The following is an 18,180-nucleotide window of genomic DNA, read 5'->3' on the forward strand; positions in this document are numbered from 1 at the left end:
CTATTAAAAACAAAGAGTGTGATTGGTCTGGAATTGCAATTGGGCTTCTCGTGAAAGAAGCTGAGCATGCAGAATGTGTTCATTCTGGAGCATCCACAGGTGGGAAGGAAGCAGGCTGGACAAGGGAGAAGGTGAGCCCAGTACAGCCTCAACGAAAGCCAAAGAGCATCTCTGTGGGAGCCCTGAAGGTGGTCAGCCCCAGGGCGTGAGCACTCAAGAGTAAGGATAGCTTCTGGAGGCAGCTGTCAACACTTTCAGCACAGGGCAGGTAAGTCCTCCGACCTAAGGCACACAGTGTTTCTGTACCAACAGTCTGTATTGGTTGTTGATACAGTCCCGAGTCTTGGGTAAATTCTGCAGTTTCTACTGAAATGGCTTTATTTTCTTACTGGGACTCCCCTTCCATCTTCTTCTCTGCTACTAGGTGCTGTGGTCCCATGCAGACAAGAGTATTTCCAATGGTTTTGCCATCCTTATTCCGACTCAGTGGGTCCTGGGATGCCAGTCTGGTTAGAACGAGATTCAACTCTTATTAATAGGGAAACTCATCTGAGTCTTGGTCCCATGAATTTTTAAAAAAATAAACAAAATTAACTCCTTGGTCTGCTTGATATCAGAGGGCTAATTATCTAGATATGTACGAGGAACACAGACTTTTGCTGTGCCGGTGTGGTTGTGGGCTTCTCAGCCTGGCCAGTGGAGACAATATTTCATTGTGAGTTCTTGCTGTGGCAAGTTTAATCTCTGAAATAAGACTCAGCTGTGCCTTGTGTTCAGCATTCTGCAAAGCATGGGTATAAAAAAGAAAGTTTTGTTTAGCAAAATTCTGCTTCCTCCTGACCCAGCATGGGGTGAATCACAGTTCTTCAAAATGATCTTCTTGCCAGAATATCTGATCTTATCAGGGTGAGGAGCCGATACTAAATGCTCCCTTGCTCCAGGCTTCCCTCTCTGTGCCTCCCTAAGCCTTTGGAGCTGAGGATAAATTCATTTTTCTTCCCTAAAGCTTCTGTTGCTGCTGTCAGTGTTGTGTTTCAATGGCACTATGGTCCCCCGGCTCATCACATGACACTCGAATGTATTTATTACCTTGTGACTGAATGAACTTACATACTCTAACCTGTGCTCTGTTCTCCCTTCCCAACTCTAAGTTAACAACAACCATGCTACCTAATCCTGGAATGCTAAAGGATAAAATTAGGCAATAAATATGGTGAAATAAATAGCGCATGGCAAAACCAGGAAATATCAGGCCTTTGTCTGCTATGATTGAGCTTAGGGAAATACGATGGTTTTAAGAAACACTTAAACCATTTCAGGAGCTGAGACGGAGCATCCATCCGTGGCTAGTTTGAAAGTATTTTGAATTTATCTACAGCTAAGCTAATAAAATAATAATTCAGATTAGATTTTATGTGAGTTAAAGTCAGTGGTAATTCTCTCTTTGCTGTGGGATGTGTCCATTGGAAGTTGGTCCGTGTAATTTAAAGAAAGACACCTTCTCTACAACATACAGTGGACAGGTGAAATGGCAGGAGGTTACCCAGAGTGCCTGGCCATGAATGGATGCATGTAACCATATGAATACAGAACTTTAAAGTCCAGCCACACCCCACCCCGGCAGATACCTCGAGGAAGTTCTTAACTAGAGGATGTCAGTATTTCAGAGTTTGAATAGGCAGGCTCCCTCTGTGGTAAAGTTGAAACCCATGCTACTAACCATCCTGGTCGCCACTCTCCTAAGAGTTACAAGAACTCACTTTGTTCTGGAAATGGAACCACAACCCACGTTACACCACAGTGTTTATAAAATTTTATGCTTCAAACAACAATGTCCCCCACTGGCTCAGGTATTTCACACGTGCTCCTCAGCTGGTGGCACTGTTTGGAGAGGTTTAGGAGGTGCAGCCTTGCTGGAAGAAGCATGTCACTGGGGGAGGACTTCTTCCATTTCTCTCTCTAATTGGTGGTTGGAGTTGAGATGTGATGTGTCAGCTTGGTGCCACCATGCCTCTCTGCCATGATAAACTTTTATCCCTTTGAACCCATAAACTTCAACAAAATATTTCTTCTGTAAAGTAAGTTGTTTTTGGTCCTGGTATTTTATCACAACAACAGAGAAGTAGCTAACATCTCTGTCAGAGCTTTAAAATAAAATGAAAATCGTCTTCAAGTCTTCCTAAGTAATACCCATTCTTCACTCTACAGCTCAAGAGGAGGTTTACTTTACTTAAGGTATGTATCCTACCATACAAAAAGAACATTTCACTCCCCCCATGGATCTGGACCTTCGAGAAAGAGTCCACCACTGTAGATGCCACTATTATAAGGCACACAATTCGGATGTCTTTGTCATTGTTCTATTGCTGTGGAGAGACACCATGAAAAGGCAACTTACAGAAGAAAGCATTAAATTGGGGGCCTGCCCACAGTTTCCTGGGTGAGTTCATCACCATCACGACAGGCAGGCAGGCTAGAGAAGTAGCTGAGCTCACATCTGACCTATAAGTTACAGACAGAGCAAGACTGGACCCGGAATCTGCTCTGGAACCTCAAAGCCCGCCTCTGTACCCTTCTTCCATACTCTGACAATACCACGCCTCCTTCAATAAGACCACACCCCCTGATGCTTCCTAAACAGTCCACCAACTGGGAACAAACCATTCAAACATATGAGCCTGTGGGAGCCTTCCTCATTCAAACCACTACAATGGGACAAGGTTTAAAAAACAAAAAAACAAAAACAAAAAAACAGATTTTGTTTGTTTTTTAACTGCAGTCCTTATAGGTGACTTTGAGAGGCCCAAGACTTCGTGGATGAAGAGACTTCAGATGTGGAGGAAATGGCAAGAGAATTAGAGGTGGGACCTGTAGATGGGATGGGGTCAGGCAACCTATCATGAAACGTTTCAGGAAGAAAAACTGCTTAAAGACAGAGAAAGTGGTTTCCTCCGGCGGGGCCTCCTTCTGAAGATTCTTTGACCAGTGCTGAAATAAGAGCCTGTTTGGAACCACACATACTTAATTGTTCAAACAGTGGCAGGCTTTGTGTGGCTAGACTCCACCCTTGCAGATGAAGGTAAAATGCTGTCTGATAGTCTTGCATGTTGCAGAGGACAATTTCATAGAGGAGAGGTAAACATTCTTACCGTCTGATTCTAAGAAATTGCCACCCCCTTCCAAAGCCTCTAAGTCTGTAACCAACATTAAGGCAACACTGTCCACTGTCAAAAAGATATAATATGGTAAAAGTGCAGATGTTTTTAAGTTAAGCTCTGTGTGTGTGTGTGTGTGTGTGTGTGTGTGTGTTTAAATCAGGGGCTATTGTATTTGGTATGTGTGTGGGTGCTGGGATCAAAGGGGTCACCTCTATGCCTCATTGGCATTTAAGTTCTGAAGTCTAAAATATATATGAGCTACAATATTCTAGAGGAAATAGCAATGCTGTTTAATTAGATGGGCATTAAAAAGAGATTACAATAGTTTAAGTGGAAATCAAGACTGATTTTGTGGTTTGCTTTAAAAAGTAACATTTGTTAAGTAGCTCTATCAAGTCCAAGTAAAGGCAAAGAGAGCACAGAAAGAAAGAAGGGCTGGGGAGGTGGCTTAGAGGTTAGGAGTGGGAAAGAGTGCTGGATGTGAAAGCACAAAGACCAGAGTTCAAATCCCCACTACCTAAGTAAAAGCTGAGACATCTGTTTCACCAGCACCAGGGAGTATGAGAGGGGCACCCAGCCTACACAGCATGCTTTCAGCTCGAGGAGAGATGCTGCTCAAGGCTATGGTGAGACAGGAAATGGTAAAGAAAGTCACCTGCCATCCTGCTCTGGCCTCCACTTGTGTGTTTCGGAATGACAGGCACTTACACACTCACACTCTTGCACAATCCACACATCACACGTGGAGTCAACACTGAAAAGTCAAAGATTAAGGAAGTATGCGGAGGCAGATCAGACTCCTGATCATATGTAACCTTGAGCACATCGAAAGTGGTGAAGAGTTTCACAAGACCACAGTTTACAGGACCCTGCAGCGCCTGCGGAGGTCCTGAACACTGGGGAGTCTGCACAACCTTTGCAACAGAAAGATCTGAGGGTGTGGGAGTTGCTATTTGTCTGTCTGGCCCGGCGCCTTGCCTGGAAACCTCTTGGAAATGTGTTAATTTTCAAATCTTACAGTGTTGAACTTAAAAATGAACACGAGTTGGTGCAGATTACAATCTGCCTGTGGAATCTCATTTTCCTCTGTGATGGGGCTGCCACAGGGCAGCCACAGTGTAATTAATTGCTTGAGGCTCAGAAACCCAATTAATCTGCGAGCTGACTTTTATTTCATAGAATGTTAGTGCTAGGAGAGGCCTCAAGGATCGTGTAACTCACCATAGAGGGGCAAACAGATGTTAGAAAGGTTAAATGACTTGTTGAAGGTCAAAGCTATTGTCTGCCCTCGCTGCTGTACTCTGCAAATTGATTCAGCTCTGCATCCCAGGGCCTTTATGAATGTCTGTCTGTGTTCCGTTATGAAATACTGCTGGAAGACTTCGTTGTTATTGTTTTGTTTTGCTTTGTTTTCTCCTTCGTAAGGCTCTTACTGTGTAGCTCTGGATGACCTCAGACTCACAGAGATCTGCTGCCTTCCAAGTGCTGGACTCGCAGTGCGCACCTCCAAACCTGGCTACGTCTTACTTCCTTTTATAACAGCCTTCCTTCTTTCCAAGACGCCGGGGAGTTCATCTCATGAATGTCGCCTTGCGAGTGTCCAAGCCTCTGGTTTTACATTTTGAAGGCTTTTCCATGCTAAAGGTGCAGCACGCTTACAAAGTGGGGAGACAGTCGAGGCTATCTTAAATTGCACATCCAAAGGGAAATTCTGGGAACAGAGGAGCCGCTGAAGGCAGCCTCCTGGGAAAATGGGTACCTTGGCAGGCTCTACTGACCCTCCGGGACCTACCCACCTGCCTGCGCGATGTGAGCAGAGAAAGCTCGCCCGTGTGCTTGTTTTAGAGAGGCATTCAGTGAGGCATCAGTGACGACGTCGCAGGAGAAGAGTAGTGGAAAGGTAGTTCCACCCATGGGAGCATGGCGGCCAGCTGCGTCACGCGGAGTTCCATGGAAGCTCTAGCTGCCGCCCCTTTTGATTCATTCCCGTGTTCATCTGGAGACCAGCCTCTCCCTGAGGATCGCTAGTCCATGCTCACAACCAGCAGTGGGGCCGTTCTAATAGGAAAGCACTAATGGGGACTTCCTGGTGGCCCGGCAGGGACATTCTCAGAGCTGTGCTGTGGCTCAGGCCCCTCCTTTTATTCTTCACACCCCCTAGGACAGGTGTCACCCTTATGCTATGCTGAAGGCTCTTCCTGCCTCTGCCTGCTTTTTCCCTCCCTCTATACCTGACAGGATTAGATTAAAGAGAACCAGAGTTTAATTTCCAGCACCTACCTACAGCTCACAGCACCTGTAATTCAATTCCAGAGTGTCTGATGCCCTCTTCTGGCCTCTGCAGGCACTGCACTCATACCCATATATAGACACATACAAGCATAAAATAATAAATACAAAGAAACACATCAGACATGTAGCAAGTATAAACATTGATATAATATTTGAATTCCAAGGCTCACTAAAATAATTCAGGAAGCAATACTTAACTTATGAACTTGGATGCCCTGTGCTGTTTCCCAGGCTCCCGTCCTTTTTAAGCGTGTGTGTGATCGTCATTTGGAAATCACTGGACTCTGGTAAATATTATGAGCTGAGGACACCAGTGTGTGATGTTGGTTTGTTCTTTTCCCATGGGTGGGTTTGCCTTGTGTAAAGTGGGTGAGCTTATTCTGATGAGTAAAGGCAGTAATGTTCTATATAAAGTGACAATCAGGCACGCAGTCGGCAGACAATAACCCAACATCATCCACTCGTTTCTGCTCCTTCCGCTCGGTTCTTGTTCTGTTAGTTATCGACCCGGCCCAGTCTCTCATACCTAGAGTGATCAGAGCAGGAACGGGGTCTGCAGATAACATAAGCAGCTGCTGCCAGGGTTTTCCTTCTTCCTCTGTGCCCTTGGTAAGCTTCGGATCTTCCAGTCCCCTCTGCCGGTCACTCTGCTGGTCACTCTCTCCATCTGCTTTTCACCCAGAGAGTGACTGCATCCCTTCTCTTCCCCGAGGACCTTAGACCTGGGTCTCAGCACCTGAGTATTCAGCTAGCCTCCTTCCTGTGACAGTCTTAATCCTGACGTTCCAAGTCCCGGATCCAAGGCTTGTCTCTCGGCCCTGCAGACGCATGTTTCTCAGCCACAGGGCTCATGTGCCACACCTGGGCAAGCCAGTCCCTACTTACTTCAAACCCTTTTTTGCTAAATAATAAAATTCCACAATAAATTCAAGTTCACATTTACTAGTTTAAAATGTTTGTTTTGGTTAATTTTTCATTAGAGAAAATATTGTAAACAGATCAGTTTTCCTTTATTTGAGCACTTGCTTGGAAAGAACAAAAGAAGATATATACGACATATATTTTATTTTATTATTTTTAACATTAGGAATTTCCCCAGCACTTGGGAGGCAGAGGCAGGTGGATTTCCGTGAGTTCCAAGCCAGACTGGTCTACACAGTGAGTTCCAGGCCAGCCAGAAATCCACAGTGAGAGCCTGTGAGGAGGGCATTGGATACATACACAGTTCAGACCCACACACGGCTATCAGTGTCTGAGCACAATGGAACCCAAGTCCTGTAGCATCTGAAGCTGGCCCGGATGGGCCACAGCCTGGGTATGACCATGTGGAAGGGGTGTGCCCACCCCAGTGTTCCTGTCCACAAGCAGCTTCTTGGCTCCCTTGTCTGCACCTGCTGTCTTTACTCTGCCCTTCCTCTGTCACTCTGAATATACAAAATGGTTGGCTGAGGCAGGTGTCTTGCATTCTTTTTCTCAGTTTCCTAATATTTTAAACAAAAGGGGCTTTTCACAAAATTATTCAGATAAATTTATCTTCCTATCCATGGGATACCAGTATTCTTCCTGGGTGGCATCCCTAGGTCCTGGAAATTATATCATTCATTTTGAATCATAAGATTTGTTGTGTGTGTGTGTGTGTGTGTGTGTGTGTGTGCTCATATGTGTAAGAAGAGTGTCGTATTCCTTAGAGCTGGCGTTATAGGAAATTGTGAGTGGCCCTCTGTGGGTGTTTTAACCACTGAGCAATCTCTCCAGCCCCCACATCTAATACAGGGTCAGCAACCACCATGTGTCTATGTGTTATTTTGTATGTCATCCTGGCTTGCCTGGAACTTGCTTGTAGACCGAGCTGGTCCAGCATGTCTTGTAGACTTGGTTCAGACGGTGAAAGGACACTCATGACAGGTAAGCCATTTTCTAGTGTCCTTTCACCCTCCGAGCGGGTAGTTAGCGCATCATCAAGAGGCGACGGAGCCAATTTCCAGATCACTGTGGCTGAAATACTCAGGAGCTGAATGAAGCATTTGTGTTCAACGTGGGGGAGCTGGTTAATCCCAAACCAATCAGAAAGTTGTCACATCGTAGCTGCAGCTCAGAAAGTATAAAAGGAAGTTATGTACAAGGAAGCCATTAAGTGTGAATTCGCCACGAGGCACAATGGTAATGCAAGAACATTATGAAGTGTGAAATCTGCGCAAACACATTATATTTTAAACACTTCATCCGCTTAACAAATTTCGCATGCTCTTCAGCTAAATAAGATAAATTGAGATTCCAGAGGCAGCGCCTCGCTGGCAGGCTCTTCCTAAAGGCGTCCATTAATATAAATCAGCAGCAGCAATTTGGTTTGATCATTTATTTGCAAGAATCATTAAGGTTTATTAGCATAATTATTCCCTGTGGGATTTCATGTCGAGGAAATGAAAAATGGCATTATCAATATTTAGAAGAGAAGTGTCTGATGTTCCGAGTGCTTTAGCTGTCCTCTGCAGGTGGGGGTCCAGCTGCAGCAAATTAGATCAGACTTGGGCATTTTTCTGAATGAAAGAAAAACCATTTGGGTTCTAATTGCTTCCTTTAAGAAGGCAACACAACTTCGGAAATAATTTTTACTGCGTAGTACCAATTTATAGGGCAAACCTATTGGCAAGCTTGATCTCATACCTGTGACTCGGCTAAGCACAACCCTGCTATGTTGTCACATTAGGGAAGCACTAATCCGTGTAATTGTCATCGGTTATTGGGAAAAATCTCTGCAGTGGTCTAGACCTTCAGTGCAAGTTTATAAGTGAAAAGCTTTTTTTTTTCTTTCTAAAAATGGTAAACCAAAACTTACTTTCAAGGCTTGGAAGATATGTCATCCTTAATAATAAATATCATTTATAATGGCAATTTATCAATAGAAATTACCTTTAAATGTAATAACTGTTTTTCCTTTTATTTGTGTGTGTATGTATGTATGTATATATGTATGTATATATGTATGTATGTATATATATATGTATGTATGTATGTATGTGTGTATGTCATTGCACATGTGTGGGGGGGTCAAAAGAGAATCTGTGGGAGTCCATTCTCTTCTTCCATCATGTGGGTCTTTGGGGACTCAAACTAAGTTCATCAGGTTTAGCAGCAAATGCCTTTCTCTGCTGAGCCATCTTACCTGCCCAATAACTATTTTTTTTCACAGAAGCTCTTTAGTTTATTTGGCCTTCTCAGAAGTCACATCATTCCATAACATCAAGTCACCGCAGATCTATTCCTTTGGCTTTTTGCCACCACCAACGTTGGCCTTTGCAGTCCCCCTGACCTTCTTCATTCTGTTCTTGCGCTCCTTTCACTGTTCACGGGAGGTCTTTTTTTTTCTCCTAGGGGCCATGCCTTGCAAGTCTGTGTTTAGACTCATTCTTCTTTGCATAATCTAAAGAATTGTAGATCATGCCAAAGCAAGTTGTCTTGCCACCACTGAAGTGAGTTCTGAATCCAAACACAAAGATGACCACTGGTGTGGTTTTGTACATTTTGGCCAGCTTCTCCCGAATTCCTGTCTTCAGTACTGTTGCCTTCCCAGGATGAAGGTCGTCAGTGACCATCTGTTTCCTCTGAAGCAGACGGTTCGTCATGAACTTCCTGGTCCGGATGGTTACCTCGTCATTCATGACGGCTGCGGTGCAGGAGCTGCAGAGGAGGAAAAGAGCCCAATAAATATTTTTAATGGTATACAAAATGGAATGTTATTCAAGGATAAGAAGAAACAAGCTATCAAGCTCCCACAAAATTTAGAAGAAGTATATTGTTAAGGGAAAGAAGCCAGGCAGAAAAGGCTACATACTCTTTGGTTCTAATGATGCCATCCTGGCAAGGCCAACAGTTGAGATAGTAGAAAGTCATGTGGTTCCCAGGGCTTCGGTAACAGGAAGGGAGGGTGGAGGAATTGGAAGATAGTGAACCTCTCACTCATAACACTGATAGGGCAGGAATCCGACCTGGATGTGTTGGTCCCAACCAGGAGACCAAAACCAACCTAATAGCAGTTTCTAGTCAACTGTAGACTTGAATTAATGATAAAGGATCTGAACAGTTTATCAAGGATAGAATATATCAAGCTAACATATGGTAGGAGAAACTGTGGGTGTGGGGCATAGGAAGATTGTGTGAATACTGCCCATTTTCCTGTTAACCCCAAACTACTCTAAAACAGCCCGTTAACTTGGGAAAATATAACCATTGTTTGGACATCCCCCCGCAGTCACCTCTTGAATGGTTCAAGTAGTCCATTCATTCTTCTGTAATACCTGTGGGTATTTAGAAGTAAGCAGTCATGATAAGCTCCCTTTTAGAACTGCAGGTCTTCGGTGAGAAAGGCAAAGACTGACAAAGAACCGTGTGTTTGCTGAAATACTTCACAGTATTGCTGTTTGGCTGTTAGGAATTAAATCCTAGTTCACACAAGTGAATGTGCCATGCCTGTTATTCCTGAACCTGGGCTCATCTCCCCCATTACAGAACACCCCACCCTTTGGGGAGAAGACCGTTGCGGGCTGCATGCCTGCCTCCACCCTGAATCATTTTACAGCGGATTCAGAACAGGGGTGTAAAGACACCAAATGTTCGAGGCCCTTGGAGCTTGTTTGGAAGCTCAGGTTCAGTTTTGCTGCTGTTTTTAGCCTTTTCTCCTCTTGTCTTACACCCCCTAACTACAAAGACGCTTCAGTGAGTGCATTCACGTGCTCTCCTAATTGCCTATGGCTTTACTTTTAGAGCTTTCTTCTTTCACATATATGTTCCGTGTGTGCGTGTGTGCATGTGTGTCTGTGTGTGCATGGTGTGTGAGTGCATGGTGTATGTGTGTTTACAGCCTGTGTGAGTACATGTATGCATGTGATCATAGGACAACCTCAGATGTCAATCCCTGTCTTCCACCATGAGACCCTCTCATTGCTGTTTTTCCTTTGGAGGTAACAGTCCAGCTGCCCCTGAGCTTATAGGGATTCTCCCAGCTCTGCCCATCTCCCTATAGGAGTGATTGGATTGCAGATGTTCTCTCTATACACTTGGCTTTTTTGTGGGTTCAAGAGACTCAACCTGAGGTCCCCATGTTTGGGCTTTCTCCCTGCTCTCACATTTGCCTATGTAATAAGATCATTTCACTTGCTGCTGCTAGTGTGAACACTCTGAGACCTCCAGTAGCTCAGACCCTCCCGGCTTTCTGGCTTTCCTCTCCATGGCTGTAAATCCATTATGTAGGTCAACCTTTTTAAATCCCTTATGTCTCGTCTCTTTAGTTTCACAATTCTGTCTGCATGCAATGTCCTTCCTTCCTCCTACACTGACTCTTCTTTTGAGTCTCATATTAGGATCATTGAGCATCCTAACATGCAAATTACCCCATTTAAAATATATAAGCAATCTTTCAATTTATATTTGTCAAGAATATAAGGCTCTGTGCTGAGCATGTTTTGAGAAATTCAGACTGTTAAAATACAGATGAGTTATTGACTATTGTGTATAGCATTCTAAAATATTAACTATGTATTTTTACAAGGGAACTGTTATGGATATATTGAATTGACTGGCTAAACTGATAATCTGTGTATTGATGAGTGAAATACTTTGTACATTTGATTAATGAACCAGCCTCTAAGTTATAACTATTTCCTGGTAAAAATAGCTCATCAGTACCCTTCAGCTGTCTATTTTTCTGGGTTAACAAAACACAGTGTCAATTTCCTCTTTAAATATTTAGCAACACAATTTATACAATACCAATTTAAAAGAAAAAGACATTTATACTGGCCTGTGACTATTTCGAGGATCAGTGGCAAATGCTTGTAGCCAAGATGAGAGACCATTTGGTTGTCAAGAGATCAATTGGATCTTGTTAGATAAAGGATATTAAAAAACTTTGACTTATCTGGGCTTTGGAGAAGTGTTTTTTTTTTTTTTTAGAATCTTATAGAAATGAAATCTTATAGAAATATTGGAAACATACTGGGGGAGGCAAAGCATCCCCTGGCTGAGCAGACTCAAGAGCTATTGGTCTGTTTCTGTTGGCAGAGATGCCTCTTGATGTAGGTCAAAGCTGTGTTCTTCCAAACCTGGTCTACCTGTCTTTATAAGACATGTGAAAATGTGAATGCATGCTTGTCTGTGAGGTACCAAATGACTAGGCAAACATGGCAAGGAGATATTTGGGAAATCAAAATTGAGAATTAAAAGTTCTAGTGTGGGGGCTGCAGAGATGGCTCAGTGGTTAAGAGAACCTGATGCTCTTCAGAGGACCCAGGTTTTCTGCAGCCACATGCAACTCACAAGCACCCGTGATTTCAGTTCTGGGGGATCTGATGTCCTCTTCCGGTCTCTGTGGGCACTGTATGCACCCAGGATACATACATACAAACATACATACATACATACATACATACATACATACATACATACATACATTAGGCTAATGTTCAAACACATAAAACTAAGTAAATATTTAAAGTTTCAATATATATTGTCAGGGATTAAAAGAAGAAAATGGGTTTGTTGCTTCTGGATACAGAAGAAGGAAGGGGAGAAACAGGAAAAAGAACAGAATAGGTTTTTACTCTAGTGACTAAATCTTCAGGTTTAAACAATGATGCTGCAGAATGCTTTTTAGTCACCCTACCCAGGCATTTGAGCAGGAGTGGTTGTGCCAAGTCAGAGCCATGTTGGAGCAACAGAAAGGATAGTGCAGAGATGCCATAAGTTAAGCCTTTGTTTCTCATTCAGGTAACTTGCTGTTAGGAGCGAGTTGGGCAGTGAATGTCTGTTTCATCTACATCTGGTAGAATGTGTTACCTCAGGGACAAATTACATGAGCTGAAAAGTCATCCCATTCTCTTATGACAAAAGGGATCAAGGGCTGGAGAGATGGCTGCACAGTTAAGAACACTTTCTAGTCTTACAGAAGACCAAAGTTCAGCTCCCAGAACCCTTATCAGACAGCTCTCAGCTGCCCAAGCCTCCAGCTCCAGAGAACCTGACATCTTTTGGCCCCCCATGGACATACTCATACATGTGCACTTGCAGAAAGAAATACACTCATACACATAGTTTAAAATAAAAGTACAACCTATCAAATTATTCTTTAAGACTCATGGCATGGGAGAGCGGAGAAAGCTAGACAGCTTCTGCAGGGCAGACAGACCCACATGCACAAAATTCTTGTGAAAGAGATGAGCTCAAAGAAAACCAAGGCATCTGAGGGTTGAAGAAGTCTGAATAGATGTGCCCATGTGTGTATAAACCAGGTTGAGGATCTTAAACTTTCTTTAAAGCCAACAAGAAACAGTGAAGTCTTGTTAACAGTTTCCATTGTATTCCCAGGTCTCTGTGTAGGGGCCTGTCTCATGTTGAGACTGGGTCAGGACAAGAGAGAGTTGTTCTCTCTGACCTGGCCGGTGAGCCTGCACAACCAAAAGTGTTGGTGGCTGCTAGGATGAGGAGTGGCAAGGAGAAGAGGGATGCTCTGAGGGGCAGGAGAACAAGAAGGCAGAGAGTGGAAACAAGACCAGGACAACTGAGGGAGAACACCTGGGAAGTCCCAACTATTGTAGGCTGAAGGTGACACTGGAGAATTGGAGGTAGAAGTATGTGGAAAGTAACCATGGCAACAACTTCCCTGAATTCCAGCCTCACTTCAAGCAACGCTGCCTCAGCCTGCTGCAGGAGCAGTCTTTAGTGCCAGAGGCCTGCTCTTTCCCTGTGTGGCTCTGGTCTGCTGCTGCCTTGCACATGGTGTCTAACATTCAATACTGAATCATAAGACAGAAAACAAAAATCAAAATGTAAAAATAAAAACTATGACCAGCATGTGAGCCAGATAACAAAATTATCAGATGGAGAAAATTTTAAAGACAGAATGGAATTTAGCAAGTAGAATATCAGGACTTTAGGAAAGGCCTGATAGAAAAAAGCAGACCATTTATGTGAAAAGATGAGCAAGTTCAGCTGCAAAGACAGTAACCATAAGAGTTAAACAGAGTGTTGGGGGGGGGGGGGCTGGAGAGATGCTCAGCAGACGGCTGCTCTTGCAGAGGACTCCAGTTCTGTTCCCAGTACCCACATAGCAGCAGTATTTCCAATCTCCAGGAAATACAAGGCCCCTCCCCGCCTCTGTGAGCACTAGACACACACGCTGCACATTTTTACACACAGGTGAAATACTTACACACATAAAGTAAATTTGAAAATAAGACTAACAAAGATGAACCCCTGCAACAGGCTCATCGTAGGCAGAAGGCAAGTACATTTCAATGTGTGCGTAACTTGGGAACTTCCAGACGTAAGCCAATAGCCTAGCCTTTGTAGAAATAGATATTTTGACTTGATAGCATATGTAGAAGTAAAATGTATAAAGCATCAAAAAAAGATGACTCAGAGGAATTCGAAGCACGTTGTTGTATGGTTTATACAGACAAAATGAAGTAGAATTGTGGTGTTTGCCGGTAAAGATCAAAGGAAGTAAGATAAGGAATAATAAATAAGATGGAATCAGAGAAATAATAAAAATGAGTGAAGAATAGACACAACAGTTTGTTTTCAATGAACTATTTTACAGTCATTATGTGTGCATGTGTGTGCCCACGCATGTGTGTGCATGTGCATGTGTCACAGTGTGAGTGTGGAGGTCAGAGGACAATCTGTGGAAGTTGGTTCTCTTCTCCATCATGTGAGTCCTGGGGCTCAACCTCAGGTCATCGGGCTGGGTGGTGAGTGCCTTTTCCACTAAACCAGCTCACTTTAAAAATATCAAAATGTAGCTTTGGTTCATGAATTCCAAGAATGATATCACATGTAAATGCTATACAGTCAGATCAAATACACAACTCTAACCATCACCACTTTAGCCACACAGACATCTTTACATTGTTTCCATTGAATAAGTAGAGAGACATAGATCTGATATTAAATGTAAAGGAAACTGTGCATAAGAAAATCACCAAAATATGAAAAAACTATGAAAAGAACAAAAACAGTGAAAAATAATCTCAGATGGTTACAATTATATAAAATAGACCTCAGAGACAACATTATTATCAACGCTAGAGAGGCTATTTCAAAATGTTACCTAGACATAAAAATATTTTCAAATTATGTGTACCCACTCACATGTGGCTAAAAGGAAAAAAAAAGGAAGAGAAGCAAATCATAATTACACCCAAAGTTTCATAAACCAAAGCAGTTGGTAAGACAGACAGAGATACTGTGAAGACAGACACCTAACTGTGTCTTTAACCAACTTGGCCTTTTAGAACCAGTAACACCAGAATATACCAGAACACAACTTTTAGTGCACATGGAACAGGCACACGAATGGACTATAATCTGCGTGACAAGCTACCACAGATGCAGAAGAATGGAAACCACAGGAAATGTATTCTTTGGCCATTTTGGAAGTTAGCTAGAAATCAATGAAGAGGGGCCATTTCTAGGTAGCCCAGTGCTGTGTATTAGGAGGCATGGCCTTGTTAGAAGAGATGTATTGCTGGGGGTGGGGGGTTGACTTCCCACTATACCTAGTGTTCTCCTCCTGCTTACAGATCCAGATGTGAGCCCAGCTGTTCCTGCTGCTGTGCCTCTACTCCACTGTCATAGACTCTAACCTTCTAGTACCACAAGCCAAATTAAAAGCTTTCTCTTATGAAGTACTTTGGTCTGGGTGTTTTTTATCATTGCAATAGAAAAAGTTATTAAGGCACTCAATGATCAACTAATAAGCCTGAATATTTTAAACAAATGAGTGTTAAACATATATATATATATGAGATAAATGTTCAACATATATGAGAAATCACTGAAGATTAGAGAGAAATTGATATTTATTTGCTTATATTAAAACAAATGGTCTCAAATATTTAAACATTTGCATTAAGAAACTGAAAAAAAGCTACAGTAAAAGCAAACAGAAAGGAAGGAAATTAAGATGATAAAGCAGAAATCAAGGGAGTTGAAATGGAAAAATAAAACAAAAATGTTTTCCCTAGAAAATAGACGAAATCGCAATCAGTTTTATAGTTTTAGACTTCTCACTGGGCCAGAGAAAATCAAATACGTCTGCAAGGTGATTTCTAAGTAGTGCTGTCTCCACATGCAAGGCAGAAATGTGGCCTCAACCATCTGTTCACTGAACAAATCCTTAAGCCTGAGCAATACCAGGAACTGCTTTAACTGTCTGGAATTCATCAGACATGAATTAATGGTTGAGTAGAGTGTTTGCTGCTGATGGACTAGTGAACACATTTTAATTCGAAGCTGCTTTATGAGACACTGCACAAGCCACCGTCACGAGGCACAAAATGAAGAAAGCACTGTATCCCTGACTTTCAAAATGTACTAAAGAGCTGCTGAATCAAACGATGTGGACTTGTCATCTGTAAATTCACCATCTGCAGACCCCTGCTGCCCAGCACGAGAGCCCTGAACACCCACTCGGCAAAGGAGCGGCTGGGGAAGCTGCAGTCCACATGCAGAACAGGCTGGATGACGGTTACTCAGCAGCTGGAATAGCAAATGAAACCAGGCTACAGATCCAGATGTGCCTGAAGCCATGACGGTACTAGAAAGAAAAATTAAGAAATGTTTCAAGATTTGGGAAGGAGAAAGAGTTTTGGGGGGTAGAGGGGTGAATATACATAATCACCCATATACACAGGAGACCAAAGCAAAAACTCCTTATGAATTATAAGTATCTGTGTTTTCCAATGGTCTTTGGGGACAGGCCATTGGCTGAGATCCACAAATGAACAGAACCAGAATTTAGAGACAACCTGCAAAACAGCATCTCTTAGGGGGTCATGTTCAACTATGCATCTGACAAGGTTTTGAGAACTAAAATATGCAAGTGTGTCTTCTTCTTCTTTTTCTTCTTTTTTTTTTTTTTTTTTTTTTTTTTTTTTGCAAAAAAAAAAAAAAAAATGTGGACAAACTAAAGCCACTTGGGATAAGAGAATCTCTACTGAGGAACCGTGTAAATCGAACTGGCCTGTGGGCCTGTCTGTTAGATCATCCCTAGGCAGGAGGGAATGGGATATAAAGCAGAATTCAGCAAGCAGCCAGTAAGCAGCAGTCTCCATGGCCTGCTTCAGCTCCTGCCTCCAGCTCCGAGCTGTGAGTTCCCGCCTTGGCTTGTCTACAGGACTGACTGTAGCCAGCAAGCCAGACAGTCCTTTTCCGTATCAGCTTGCTTCTGGTTGGAGGCTTTTATCACAGCAACAGAGACAAAACTTGGATTATGCAGGACTCCAAAAATCCAAGAGCATATACACAAAACCCAATTTAAAAATAGGCAAGGAGTCTAAGCAGACACTTCTAACAACAACAATAAATAATAAATGATAAGATAAATAAAAATAAACAATAAACAACAGTAAAACAGGCCAACGTTAAAAAGGTATCTTTTTCAATATCAGTAACAATTAATGATCCAGGACGCAAAAGTCAAACCTGCATGAGTAGATATCACTTCACCCCAGCAAGAATGGCTTTCAAAAAGATTAAAGTCAATAAACATTGTTGGGAGTACCAAGCAAAGGGTATATTTGTACCCTGTTGATGAAGTTTCCCCAGAGTTAAACAGAACCACTGCCCGGTTCTGCCACCACCACAGGCTGTGCTGAAGAAGGCCTCTGAATGCACTTATTGGTTGCAAAACCATTTACAATAGTCAAGTCCTAGTTATATTCCATGTCCACCAGTGGATAAAAGGACAGAAGAATAAGGTTCAGCCACAGGGGAAATAGTCTTATCATTTCTGACAGTATGGATGGAACTGGAGGTGTCAACTGAAAGAATCTTGGTGTTGCACTGGAGTGGGGCTGAAGAGATGGCTCAAGGGTTTGGATCAAGACCTGCTCGTCACAGATTACCCAGATGACAGCTCCAGTAACCTAACTCCAGTAATTTCTTACTCCAGGTCTAGGGGAGCTGATAACATCTTCTGGTCTTCTCGGGCATCAGACATACAATGTGCACAGACACACATGCAGGAAAAGCACCCATTCACATAAAGTTAAATCAAAAAGCTTATCAAGAAAAAAAGATAAAATATGATTGTGTGAACAAGTGGAGTCTTTTAAAATGTTGATTTCATAGAAATTGTAAGTTGATTTGGGATGACAGAGACTAGGGGGGAATAAGGGCTAGACAGCAGCTACCAAAATATAGTCAGAAGTACAGGGGTGCACAGCAAGGAAGGGTTGTATGTTACAAAAAGCCAGAGAAAAAGATTTCGTTTCATCCTGAAGAAATAGTTTACTAATTTAAATATTATACAATGCATCCATGTATCAGGACATTACCCAGTATTCCATAACACACAATTTTTGTTTTTATATATTAGTTAAAATTTAAAATCACATATACATAAACTACATTCTTAGTGGAGTTCCAAGGGATTGTTGCATCCTGAGTCCAAGAATGGTTTGCATTGTATGTGTCCCAGTCAGTTTCATGTGATATAATGCCCAATCTTTTTGTTTAAATGAAAAAAGATTTTGCTAACTCATTAGAGCCTATTTTGTCTGTCATATGTGATACACCTGGGGAGAGGAAATCACAGTTGAAGATTTGCCTCCATCAGATTGGCCTGTAGGACTTATCATCATCATCATCATCATCAATCATCATCATCATCATCATCATAATCATCATCATCATCAATCATCATCATCATCATCATTATTGCTAACTGATTTAG

General features: G+C 42.5%; 1 pseudogene across 1 annotated transcript; it reads right to left on the reverse strand.

Moving 5' to 3' along the window:
* Window positions 1–8,706: 8,706 nt before the first annotated feature.
* On the reverse strand, window positions 8,707–9,109 carry LOC308434242 (small ribosomal subunit protein eS24-like; annotated as a pseudogene). The gene has a single exon. The product of its transcript is annotated as a small ribosomal subunit protein eS24-like (transcript).
* Window positions 9,110–18,180: the final 9,071 nt, after the last annotated feature.

Source organism: Micromys minutus (assembly GCF_963924665.1).
Source record: "Micromys minutus genome assembly, chromosome: 21".
NCBI lineage: Eukaryota > Metazoa > Chordata > Mammalia > Rodentia > Muridae > Micromys > Micromys minutus.